The 12,855-nt window shown below is 53.7% G+C and overlaps 1 protein-coding gene across 3 annotated transcripts in view; it reads left to right on the top strand.

The window, feature by feature from the left end:
• Positions 1-12,855, top strand: part of HIVEP3 (HIVEP zinc finger 3) — a 410,805-nt gene that overhangs the window by 284,614 nt on the left and 113,336 nt on the right. The window lies entirely within an intron of this gene.

Genomic DNA, 12,855 nt, shown 5'->3' on the forward strand with positions numbered 1-12,855 from the left:
CAGACTCTTATCTGCCTTTCATGTCTCATCTTTATTCACTTTTGTTTTGACCTCAGTCTCGGCTGTTGCCTTTGGGCTTCTCCTTCCCCGTAGCATGACACTCTGGCTGGAGGGAGTGAAGGATTGCCATGGCCCCTGGTGGCTCCTGGCCTTCACAGTCCTGGCTAGTGACTCCGGATAGAAAAGCACTCCTCCTCCCAGTTGTTATCCTGAGAAGTACCTCCGGGAGGTGCTCTGTTGGGCCTGGCTTGGGTCACAGGACCCCTCCAGGCCCCGGGACTATAGTGTTTGACCACACCAGTGGCCTGCCCACTGCAATAGACAGGGCGGTAGGGCCTGTGAGGACAGTGGCCTGACTAACTCTTCCCAGAAGAATGGGAAGAGAGGGTGCTGGACAGACAAAAGGCTGTGCTATCTGCTGCCCCAGGACTAGAAGAGTGGGCTGAGCCCGTAATGTGGCGTGAAAACAACACGTTCAGTACTGGCACACCCTTTCCATCGTACGGATTAGGATGCCGGCGCTCAGAAGTGTCCTGTGGCCTTGCGATGTTCGGACAATGACTTTCTGAGACACCCAAAGCTGGGGTCTGAGTCCCCTGCTCCTTCCACCTCCCCCTGCTCAGGGAGGAAAGTGAGGTCACAGGGGACCTTCCTGCCATCTTCTGTCACCCTGAGCCTGCCTCTCAGAGAGGGAAAAACCCGTGGGCCAGGCGCCACCGTGGCAGGTTCTAGAGAGTTTGATGGTGAGCAATGCACACTTCACCCTGGTCATGGAGCTTGTTTTCAGGGAGGGAGCTAATCATCAGACCAAAAACTTACACACAATAGAAATCATAAACGTCCATTCTTGGGCTCTGGAGACAAAGTATATGATGTTGAGAGAGTATATAGAGAGTATGTGTAGGTTTGGCCGGGAGCTGGGGAGAGGTTTTTTTGAGGAGGTGAGGGACAAGGTGAAGTTCAAGTGTGGAGAGAGGAGTTAAGTGGGCAAGGAAGAGCAATCCAGGCAAACAAAGGACACCACGTATGCTACGTGTGCCCAGAATTGTAAGAATTCCATGTGCTTAAAAATTGGATTCAGGGGATGGAACCCCTGGCTGGCAGGGGCGGGTGCAGGGGTGGGGCAGGCGGGCTTTGTCCTTTTCCGACAAGTATGAATCAAAGAGGAGTCGCTGTCTTTCCTCTGTGGATGCCCATTGGGAATCTCCAAATGGTCCATGTAATAATCTGTGTTTCCCAGCACATCTGACCATGAGAAATGCTGTTGAAAAGTGACTCAGTCTGATCCCGATACGAGGACACTGTCCTTGAGGGCCTGCGGCCAGGTCAGCCCGGGATAAGACTAGACATAGGGATTCCCTGTTAATAGGTCATTACAAGGAGCCCATCGGTGACCAGATCTGCTACAGACTTTCAGTGGCCGTCCTGGGTGCAGGGCGGGGAAGACGCTCCAGAGCTGGAGTCTCACCCTCTGGCCCCACCTGAGCCCATTTTCCTTCTCTCCCTGGTTCCTGCCTGGAGATTTTCACATCCTTGGAATATCTTAGGCTCAGACTCAGCACCCTGAGAGGCCTGGATGGGGACTAAGCATACATGCCATTGAACAGGACAGTGTCACCAGGGTAAATACATCAGTGTGAAAGCCTTCGCTTGTGTCCACCAAACAATGACACTAGTGAGAGATGGAGAAAAGGGAAGGGGAGGGAATGCCTCCTCTCTCTCCACCCACTGACTCCATAATGACCATTTAACAAACATCACGTACTGGACAAAACACAGGAGACAGACTGTGCAGGAGACAGGCTGAGCGCTAGCCCTCCTGATACCAGGCCAGGCAGACTTCTGCGTGGCGTTAATTCTCCCGATAACTTGCTCCTAGCTAAACCTTTGTAGAGGGTTGGCTCCAGCCAGCTGGGTTCAGGAGAAGCATACTGGCCTGGCATGGGAGGCTCCTGGGTTGGCCGTGCACTCTCGGGAAAGTTACCCAGGCTCTGGGCACCTGTGTTTTACCCTGTGTAGAAGAGAGGCAACTCCACCCCCTGCATAGGCCGGGGTGAGGGTTCAGGGAGGTACCACGCTCCTGGCACCCAAAAGACCTTGCATGTAGTGGCTTTTGTTCTTACCATCTATCTTCCCCACTGGGACTTGACCATGCAATTTTTATCTAATGTTTCCAAGCTAAGCATCTTACTCCCTCGCCCCCAGCTCAGCATGTGCAATCGGGACTCACAATCAAACCTGGTATTTTTGTATTTAGGGAGTCTTCAGGAACAACCTGCCAGATAAGTCTTCAGCTTTGAGGAGCTAACAGTTTCTTTTTTAATGCTCAGAATTAAATTGGACAAAGGCTCATATTTTTGGTTTGCTTCAAGCAGTGATGTAGAGTAGGATTAGCCCCAGGTGTGTGACAAGGAAATCCAGGCTGTGTGGTCTGGTCCCTTGCCTGCCAACTGTGCAGGGCACCCAGCCCTTTTGAGCCTGCTTCTCCTCCCCGCACCCCCGCCCCCAACCCCGACCCTGATGTGAAGTGAGGCTGGTAACTCTCCCCTCTCAGGTTGCTGGGGTTGCTGAGTGAGGTGCAAAAGCAATTACAAACAGACATCACTGTACCTCAAAGTGACTGCCTGCCCAAGCTTCTCAACCTCTTCTCTTAAAGTACTTGCAAACCCTCTTGGGAAACTGGCATTCCCACTATCTCCTGCCACCTGTGACTACCCATCTGGCCTCTGGGCGCCCCCAGCCAGCCGTTCCTGACCCAGCTGTTTGGCTCCAACTGTCCTGTGGTTAGAGCCGCAGGCTTGCTGTTCTGGGAAGTCTCTTTCTCAGGCTGGGTCTTTAGGGAGGGAGCTGAGCCCCATTTGGTGGGGAGAAGTAAGGGGGGTTGGGGCAGGGCCAGCCTGGGAGAAGTTGGGTGCATGTTCTGTCGTGTTTTCAAATAACTCCATGTTCATGAAGCTAAAAATGTAGTCTGGCCTTACATATTGTGTGTGTGTGTGTGTGTGTGTGTGTGTTCCCGGTACATTGCCTTCTAATTTTTAAAACCATACGTAACATCAGGGACATTTAATCCATATGGTTCTGATTCCTTAACACTTAAATCATCCAAATGTTGTTTTGGAGAATCTATTTGCAAATCTCTTTACATAAGCTTTTAACTCCTTCTCCCTCCAGGACATCCAGGTAGGGCCTTGGTGAGGCCTTCTCCTCTTCCAGTTCCCCACTCCCCACCCAAGCTGACCGGAGACCTTGACCTCCTGCACTCTGGCACCAGCTGCTCAGGTGCTGTCCTCAGGGCTGGGGGGACTGGTGGAAGGCACCCTGGGGTTCATACCCCATCTCCATGACTTCCTGGCTGAGTCAGCAGGCTCCAGTTCACCTCATCAAACCCTTTTTCCTCCCCTTTAAAAAAGGATGTGAAGTGCCTCAAAGTGTTGTTAGAGGAATTCAACAAGAAAATGTAGAAACTTGTAGCCTGGAGAACACGGTGTGCCTTCCTCAAACGAAGCCTTCCTACATGCCACGGGCCTGTCCTGAGAGGTAGGAAGTGGTGAAATGCAAGGTCATTCTCAAGGAATCTCAAGACAGCAGTGACAAGTAGAGAAATTGAATCCAGAGAAGCAAAAGGGAATTCTGACCATGGGAAGCAGGGATTGAGGCGAGGACGCAGAAGGGACCATACTGGCCAGGAGGGTGGCAGTGAGTGGCTGATGTCAGGAGATGAATGCCCTAGCCCTCTGGTGCGAGTCCATGCTCACTGTCCACCCAGGGTGCTGGGGAGGTAAGAGAAGGGCCCGTACGTAGGCCCTGGAGGGGAACACGAGGAAGGCCGACCCTCCCAGATTCCAGGGGGCTGGGTTTCACCCCTGGAAGCCACCACACTAGTCTGTCAGAGCAGCGGCTACAAAGGCCCTTCCCAGGCGCTCCCACCTGCAGGCATAAGCCCAACTCCTTAGCCTGGAGCCAGGGCCCAGTGACTGCACACACACAGAATTTCCACTTTCTCCTCCCTCCCTCCCTTCAGGCCATTCTTAAACACTGAATACCCTTTTAAGCTTCTGTTTCTTCACCTATTTCCCCTGTCTTAGTGATCTTTTCTGGTCTTTTCCATTAATAAACACCTACCTACCCACTCTTCAAAATCCAACTCAAAAAAGTCACCTTTTCCACAAAGCCTTTCTGGGAAGATGTGCACAGCAGGCCCTTCCTATGCGCTTTTCCTGGTCTTGGTCTTACTGGGCCTTACTGGTCTGGGATGAACTCTTCTGGGCCAGTGTTGGGAGCTGGGGGTGTGGGGGTTGCGAAGAGTCACAGGGTTCTAAGAGGCCCTCCTGTTCTGATCGGGACCTCCACTTCTGACTCACCCGCTTTTGGGAGAGGCGGACTGGAATGCAAAGATGGCGCCCACAGCTGCCAGCCCTGAGCCAGGAGCCCAGCGAGGAGGGCGCAGATGGCCCAGTACGGTCCGGCTCCTAGGGGGCCTCCCATGGCAGGGCCTGTCGGCCCGCTCTGACCAGGGCATCGCAGCGTCTGCACCCATAGAGCAGGGCTTGTTTCCCTGGCAATTCCAGACGGAGCGAATCCCAGACAGAGCTGCATCTCTGGGACGGAAGAGCAGATGCTCAATCTAAAATTAGTCTGCTGACTGTGACTTCATCTAGGCTGCAGGAACCGAGCTGCCTCTCACATCTGTCATTGTGTAGTGAGCGGAGGAGCCCCTGTCTCCCTGTCAAGGCTGGGTGGCGAGATGACAGCCAGCCAGGGGCCCAGCCCTCTGTGATCTAAAGAGCTTTTCTGTTCTTTACCTGGTTGACTCCCTGCAAATCCCCAGAGAGCCTCACCACCCCTCTCCCCTCCAGGAGCGGGATGCATGTGACTTTGGCATTGAAGGCTTCCCCTAGGTGGTCAAATGGCCTGTCCAACATCACCCCCACCAGTAAGTGTCCAAGCAGGTCAGGCGCCCAACTCCAAATTCGGGCATCAAGAAGACAGGAACATAGAGTGATGCAGATGGGAGCTAGGGGGTGTCTGGCTAAAGGTGAGGGGAATGGCAGTCAGTCAAGGAAAATCTCTTTCCCGCTGCTCTTCCCGTGCTGTTCCCGCCCCTGTTCAGGCGTCCTGGACCCTCCCATCGCCTGCCGAGTGAGGTTCTGCTCTCTGGGAAGAGCGGCATCCATGGGAGGCCTCCCGTGTGGGCCAAGCCCCCACCATGGCCTTCATTTGTTTCCCCTGAAACTACAGTCCTCACTATCGCCTGTGGGCTCAGGGAATTTGCCTGATACAGTCTCATCTCAGGGCCTTTGCACTGGCTGTCCTCTGACTGGAAAGATCTTTCTCCAAAATCTGTGTTACTCAACTTCTCATCTGCTGCAAGTCCTTGCTCAAGTGCCACGCCTTCTCAGAGAGGCCGACCGTAACTACCCTATTTGAGTTTGTGACCCACCTCCCCCACCCCTGCTTTCCTTATTCCCTTACTCTATTTCACTTTGTATTTCTAGCATATACACTTCCTTCTAAGATGTTATATAATTCACATATATATTTTTTTTCTCACTTATTATCTCCAGAACATAAGCTCCACAAGGACAGGGACTTTTGTCCACTGATGTGCTTTCCTAAGCCCCGAGCCTGGGCTGTCGTAGGGGTTCGCTGACCATTGTTAGAGAATGTCTGTACCCAGATGAGGTAGAGGCACCTGGACTCGGGGGAGCGCCCTTTCTTGGCCCTTTTGGAGGTGGGTCCCTGCTATTGGGACCACCTGTAGGTCCTCTTTGGGCCTTAGTTTTCTCATCTGGTAACTGGGGCCGATGGTCCCTGTCCTGCTTCACATAGAGCCTTGGAGCTAACATGAGGGTACGTGTTAGCATTACCGACTGAACAAACAGCACCTACTGAGTGTTAGGCTCCCTACTGAGTGCCAGGGGTCCACAGAGGAGTGGTCACCTGCAAAGAGGCTCTCCCAGGTTGAGTGGGGCCAGCTCTAGAGAGGACGAAAAATATCCCTACTCACCGTGTAGGGTTGTTGGACAAGTGGGACTCCAATAAGGAATGCGGGACCCTCCTGAGATCGGGAGATTTGTTCCTTAGCCCTCCTTACTAGTCAGTGTTCTCCAGAGGAATAGAGCCAATTGGATGGATGGATGGATGGATGGATGGATGATAGATAGATAGATAGATTTACATCCACATAGCCTGTTTGCATGCCTGCATGTGTACAAAGAGAGAAAGAGGGAGAGGCCCAGAGACTTGCTGTAAGGAAGTGGCTCACATGATTACTGAGGCTGAGAAGCCCCAAGATCTGTAGCTGGCCAGCTGGGTCCCCACAAGAGCCAGTGGTATCGCTCTGGTCTGAGTCCAGGGCCTGAGAGCCAGGAGAGCCAGGGGGGTGAGTTCCAGGCTGAAAGCCCATAGGCTTGAGATGCAGAAAGAGCTGATGTTTCAGTCTGAGTGTAAAGGCTGGAAAAAAACACTGTCGCAGCTCAACAGTCGGGCTGAGGTGTTCCCTCTTACTCTGCCTTTCTGTTCAATTCAGGTCTTCAGCAGATTGGACGAGGCCCACCCCATCAGGGAGGGCCATCTGCCTTACCCAGGCAACCAATCTGAATGCTAATCTCGCCAGAAACACCCTCGCAGACACACCCAGAATAATGTGTGGCCAAATATCTGGGTACCCTGCGGCCCAGTCAATTGGATACATAAAATTAAACACCACACCCTCCACCCCACCCCCAAACTGCTGTTGATCCTTTACCACCAAGCCCAGACCTGGCTGCCAAATCCATGTGCCCACATTTCCCTCCCCAGGTCCCCAGTTCTTCCAGTCAGCCACCCTCACCTCTGCTCCCAAGCTCCTCTGACCCAGCCCTTCCCAAGTGGTACCCACCAGGTGCCCCAGGATGCTTGCTGGGGTTGAGGGGCCAGTAGAGGAGCTAAGCAGGAGGCCCTGGAGGAGACAGCCCTCAGAGGGCTGGTTTTCAGGCTGGAAAAAGCATGGCTGACTGCACTCAGTGCCTGGGGTTCTTCAGGGGTCACTGGGAGCCTCCTGTGCACTCCGGGTGGAGTGACAGAGGCTGCTGTGTTCCCCAGCTATGGGAAGTGCAGGAGAAAGCCTTCCAAACGCTCTGGAAGAACACCTACTAGGTGTCAGGCGTAGACCCTCAGATCTCTCCTAACCTAGTGGAGGGCATCAGACATGAACACTTTACTATCATGTGGTTAACGCTCCGATGACGTATGCCAAGCAAGTTACAGGAACATTGAGAAGAAGGCACTTGGTTCCACTGAGGGTGGGGGTGGTCAGAAATCAGGAAGAAAAGCAGGACGTTTGAAGGAGACCTTACAGAATGAGTCACAACATAGTCAAGGAGAGTTACTAGAGGAGCTGAAGGGAAGGGTGTGTGGAGGGATGGGAGCAGAAGGAAGGGTTTCCAGGTGGAAGGAACAGCATGAGCGAAGGCATGGAATATGAAAATTCATATTGTGTCGAGGGAACTAGCGGGCAATCCTGCCCAGGCCGGCCCTCCTTGCAGGAGGATCCAAAGCCGAAGGATGGAAGATTGATGACCTCATCTTCCCCGTAAAGAGATGAGAAAATCTGTAAGGGAGTGAGCCTGAGAAAGGGTGGAGCCAGACCATTCCCGATTTCCTCCTTGTTGTTAGATGGGGGCTCCAGAAGGTAGTCTTCCCACCCAGCCCCCCTTCCCATGTTCACCCTTTTTCTGTATCTTCTGCGTCATTCTTTTCTTTCATTCACTGTTATCACAGTAATTTTCCAAGTGTGCACATCCTCTCGGCAACCAGGCTGTCTGGTGCACAGGCCCCAGTGTGCCTCATTGGTCTTGCTCAGGACTCCTTCCTGACAGCCCCTTGCCCATCCCCTGCTCCTGGCCTTGGGCTGGCCGCGTGGGTGATAGGAATACCGTCAAATCAAAGCCACACAAGGGAAAAGGGTTTTAAGGCCATCCCAGAATTTCCCTCTCCCCCTGGCTGCTCCCCAAACTCTCTTTCTCGTCATACTTATTACTGTTTCCCTTGTTTTAACATTTATGTGATGAAATTCTCACTCTCCCTTGCATCAAAGCCTCCCACAAGGCCTCGAGTGGAGTTGGGGGGCTTCCTTTACCGAGCACCTGCTATATGCCGGCTTCTGTTCTTCATACTTAAATGCATTTTCTCCTTTAATTTTATTGGCCCATATTTAATCTTCACAATCCTTCCCTGAGATGCATTGTCCTCCCCATTCTACAGCTGTGAAAACTGAGGCTCAGAGAAGTTAGGTGGCTGACGACAGCCAGAGCCGGGACTTGCCCCCGGACTGTCTCGGCCCAGGTCCTGGAAGGTGATGCTGTCTGTGGCACCTCCCATCGGCAAGCACGAAACCATGAGCAGAGTCAACATTTGTTGTTATGGATGATCTTGCAGGCTGGTCCCTAGGGGTTGAGGAAACCTGTTCTCACAGCTGCCAGGGAAATGTGCGTCTTCGGATTTTCTGGAAGCATAGGCCCCGCCCTCCCCACCTGGGGCCCAAAGGCTCTGCGGGAGTCCCCAGAAACGCTGGTAAAAAGCCAGAATGAGGCAGACACAGGGCTCAGACTGAGCCAAAGCCTCCTTCTGAAGTGTAGGAATAGAGGACGCTTTTGTCATTTAGGGGAAACCAGTCAGTGGGCTTGAGGCCAACTGGCCTCTTGTAACTGTTTACTAGACAGGAAGACCAGAGGAGCAGAAGACTCTCCTTAACATACTCTGAATACCTGTGAGGTTCCCAGCACCGAGCAAGCTGTGGTTGTGCACAGAGCTTCAGAATCTAAAGGGACAACAGATACATGAATACAATGGCTACACACCGTGGGACCCAAGCCGGGACAGTCTGTACGAAGAGCTGGAGATGCAAGGAGAAAGAAGCAGACCAGGCCACCTGGGGGACCAGGGAGGGCTTCATATGGGGGGTGGCCTCTCAGCTGACCTGGAAGGCTGAATGGAGCCAGCCAAGCAGACATGAGTAAAGGGAACGGTATAGGAAACTGCATGTGCATAATGCACTTGGCAGGCTCAGAAACAGTGAGTGATTCTGTGTGGTGGGAGCACTGGGCGGATAGGGATGGTGCGGAGAAAGGGAAGCTTAGATAGGTAAGCAGAGGCTCGGTTGTAGAACGCACTGATAGACAGGATAGTTTAGCTGAGCAGGGAATGAGCTGAATTTGGGCGAGTTCCACCTCTGTGGAGAATGGATTGGAGGGATGGGGGACCAAGGAGAAGGTATCTTCTCAACATCTTCCCTGTCATAACTGGGAGATGATGGCTGCAGGCTTGGGATGTGGGTGCCCCCACTAACAAAGACAATCAGTAGGAGAGGAACAGGATTCTGGGTCACAACGTGGGAACAAAGTAACAATGATGTTGAGTACCTGCTGGATGCTGGGTACCCCCTCAAGGACTCTATGGCCGTATCTTGCCAAATCTTCACAGCAGCCCTTTGAGATGAAGAAGCCAAGATCAGTGACACCACGTAACATGCATGAATGTCACACAGTGAGTGTGGGGCTGGGATCTGAACCCAGCTTCCTGCAGCTCCAAGGCCCACACTGTTACCCACAGCATCAGGTTGAAGTGAGTTAAGGATAAAGTAGCACCAGACTGAGTCAGGAAGCCAGAAACACAGCCCTCAGTCTGGGGAGAGAGGGTGGGGCTGAGACCTCCCCTTCCCGCCCTGCTGCAGAGGTAAACGCCATAAACCGTAAGAGTTCCAGGCCTCTGTCCCAGGAGAGAAATAGCTGCCTCCATGAGAAATGAAGTTGCATGCGTGCGACAGGTCTATGGGGAGAGTACCCATCACACACACACACACACACACACACACACACACACACAGTGCATACTCACAAATAGTAAAACAACACCATGCATCCAAGCCCAGGAAATCACAGGCATGGGAGGCAGGGTGGAGCGGGGGCTGGGAGGAGTGGCTGGTAAGTAAGTACAAGATTTAAGCAAGTAACCTGGAGGGCCCGCTGGGTGAGTTGCTTAGCGCCTTCTTTAAAGCTCTCCTGAGACCACTCTGGCAGTCCCCAGTTCCTTAGGAACGACAGCGCATCCTCAGACCGGATCTGTGATTTAGCTGGTAGGAGCTAGAAACAAATTTTCATAGACAGACAGCCTCCTAGACGACAGATCAGATGCCAGCCCTGCCCTTGGCTCTAATCTTTCTTATCCTGTAAAGTCTCTACAGCGGGATGTTGGCTTTAGAGCAAAACCAAGCCCAATGTGTGTGTGTGTGTTTCCATGGAAACAAGCATTTAGCAATTACCCAATTAGCCTGGGACACCTGGACCACAGACTGTCTCTCTGAACTGGAGCCCCAGAAGTAGAATGAATCTTATCTCCCACCTGTGAGTGTGCCCTCTGCCTCGTCCCACGCCTGGCTCAGAGCAGTGAGGCTCTGTAGTTGCTCTGGGATACTCCGTTTACCTGCGGGTCTCCATCCTGGGATGGGGCTGGCAGGCCACAGGTTTGTGAGCTGCAGGTTCTCAGAACAGGGAAGGGGCCTGATTCATGTGTGAGGAATGAAGGAATGTAGGGAGGCCCCCAGGGCCAAGCTCTGGGAATTTCTCAAGCCCTGGCCCACTTATATGCAGGGGATGGGCTGATAGGAAGCAACTGGCACCTGGCACCACCCACTTTCCCACCTGGGGCCCCTCCAGCCGCTGAGTGGGAAAGGTGCCCTGGGTCCAGGGGAGGGGTGACGGCTCACGAACAGTCAGGCTCAGGCTGTTAGCCTGGAAGCAGAGCTGCCGGCTTCCACTCTGTGGCCCTGAGTCTGAAGCTGGGGTCCTAAGACCTCCTGGCCTCCAGTGAGAACTGGCACCAGAACGGGGTTGGAGGCTGAGTCTCAAGGTGGACACAGCTTTGGTTGTGGGAGGAGCTGGGCGAAGGCTCCTGGGCAGAAGATGGGCACAGGTTGATGGGGCCTGTCTGGCTGGAGGATCTTTGGAGGGTTTACAGGAATCCAGTGCGATCGCGTCTGGCACAGTGACAGAGCTTGATAAATTGCACATCACTTCACCAGTTCCCTCCCACCTTGCTATGGCCAGTTCAGGACTGTGGGTTTGGGGATGGGATGCACCAGGCTGCCTGGATGGGGTTGCATAGGACTTTGCCTCAAGAGGGAGGGGGAGACAATCCCACGCCACAGAAAGTGGGGACAAAGGAACAGCCCAAGGAACGAGTCTTGGCAGGGAGGCCATCCAGGGAATGCCCCTTGGCCCAGGTTCCTGAGTGTTCATCCAATTGGACCATCCTGCCTCTCCTGTGGTTAGTGCGTCTTTCATTTGCCACCTCCCCCCCCCCATCATTCATCTACTTAACAAATGTTTGTGAACTTATCAGTCCAGGCAGGAGAAAAGAGCCAAGGAAGTTCAACTCCCAGTCTGAGAGAAGGGCGGTCTCTCCCAGCTGATTGCAATTTGGGGTGATGAGTGTGTCTCTGGAGGCAGGAACTACTGAGCTGTTTGTGGCGGAAGGGAAAGGCGAGGAATCCTTTGGAAGTTCCGCGAGTGCCCCTCAGAGCCTGGGGAGGAAACTCATCCTGGGGCAGGAGCATGGCTGTCATCTGAGCCCTTGTACGAAGGACAAAGTCACTCCTCAGGGCATACGAATTATAACAGGACACCCACTTTCTCCTGCCTGGAGCTGCCCGCAGCCAGGCACAGTAAGCAGGACAGTGGGGGCAAGGTAAGGCAGGAGTGCAGTGAGGGGCACGGCCCTGCCCCAGGTTTCTCCCTGTCCCCGTTGCCTTGATCAAGGGAAGGGCCTGTATCAAGAGCAGGCTTGATTTGGGGTGTGAAGGGCAGCAGGCACGTATTAGACAGAAGAAGAGTCTATGCAGAGACCCCACAGGTGCCAGGTTGTGTGGGGGCAAGGCAGCTGGGCAGAGGACACACAGACGGCTGAGCTGCAAGAGATGCAGCTGGTCAGTGGGGCCTCGCATGCCAGATCAGGGAGTGTGTCCTTCTCTTTGGGGCTTTGTCAGAAAGAGGATGACCCAGGGAGAGCTGGGATTGGGCTCTGAAGGAAGGTGGGGGAGAATGAGGAGGTGGTGATCAGCAGAACAACTGGAGGCTTGGCAACTGGCCAGTGTGCAACTGTGCACACGAGTATGCCGCCCCTGTCCAGCCACAGTCACACCTCCCACCACTCCTTGCAAGCCCCAGAGCTCTGCTTCCTCCTCCAGCACCTAGGAGTGTGGTGACCCTAGGGAAGTCGGGGTTCACTCCATTGAAACTATCGGTCTGGAAGGGGTTCATTTGCTCTGACTTAGCTTTGGGGGAAGGGGGAGGCTCTGCTGGAAGCTGTTTTACCGAGAAAGCACAGAAATCTCCAAGGCCACTGTAGCCATGTGCCCTGGGCCCAGATGGCCTCTGGTCAGAGGGAACCCACTTCCTGTGACAGGCATGGCCTTGAATTTGAGGCCATCACTTTGGAGCCAGAGGAAGCCCAGGGCCTCCAAGAAACCTTAGAAGCCCTTGTCAGCATAGTGGTCAGTCACTCTGGGTCCTTGAACTTTCCTGACCGGCAGGGGGAGTGGTACCCTGGGCACTTAGTTTGCCTAAGTCCAGTCCTGCCTTTGGCCCCAGGCCCCATTACCTCCTGAGGCTGTTACAGGCCAGCAGGGGCCAGCCCTGGAGTCAGCCAAAGCCAGGGTCAGCTTTGGTTCTGCAGAGACCTGACCTCGGGCAAATCATCTGACATACCTAAGCCTCAGTGTATGGAATCTCTACAATACAGTTCCATTCTCCTCTCTAAAGAAGCAGGCGGATGGGGTCTTGAGTGGGGCTGGCCCAAGTATGCAAGCTTGTGTGACTC

The sequence above is a fragment of the Sturnira hondurensis genome, unplaced genomic scaffold (genome assembly GCF_014824575.4).
Source record: "Sturnira hondurensis isolate 20B ecotype Veracruz unplaced genomic scaffold, ASM1482457v3 Scaffold0021490, whole genome shotgun sequence".
In the NCBI taxonomy this organism is placed as follows: Eukaryota; Metazoa; Chordata; class Mammalia; order Chiroptera; family Phyllostomidae; genus Sturnira; species Sturnira hondurensis.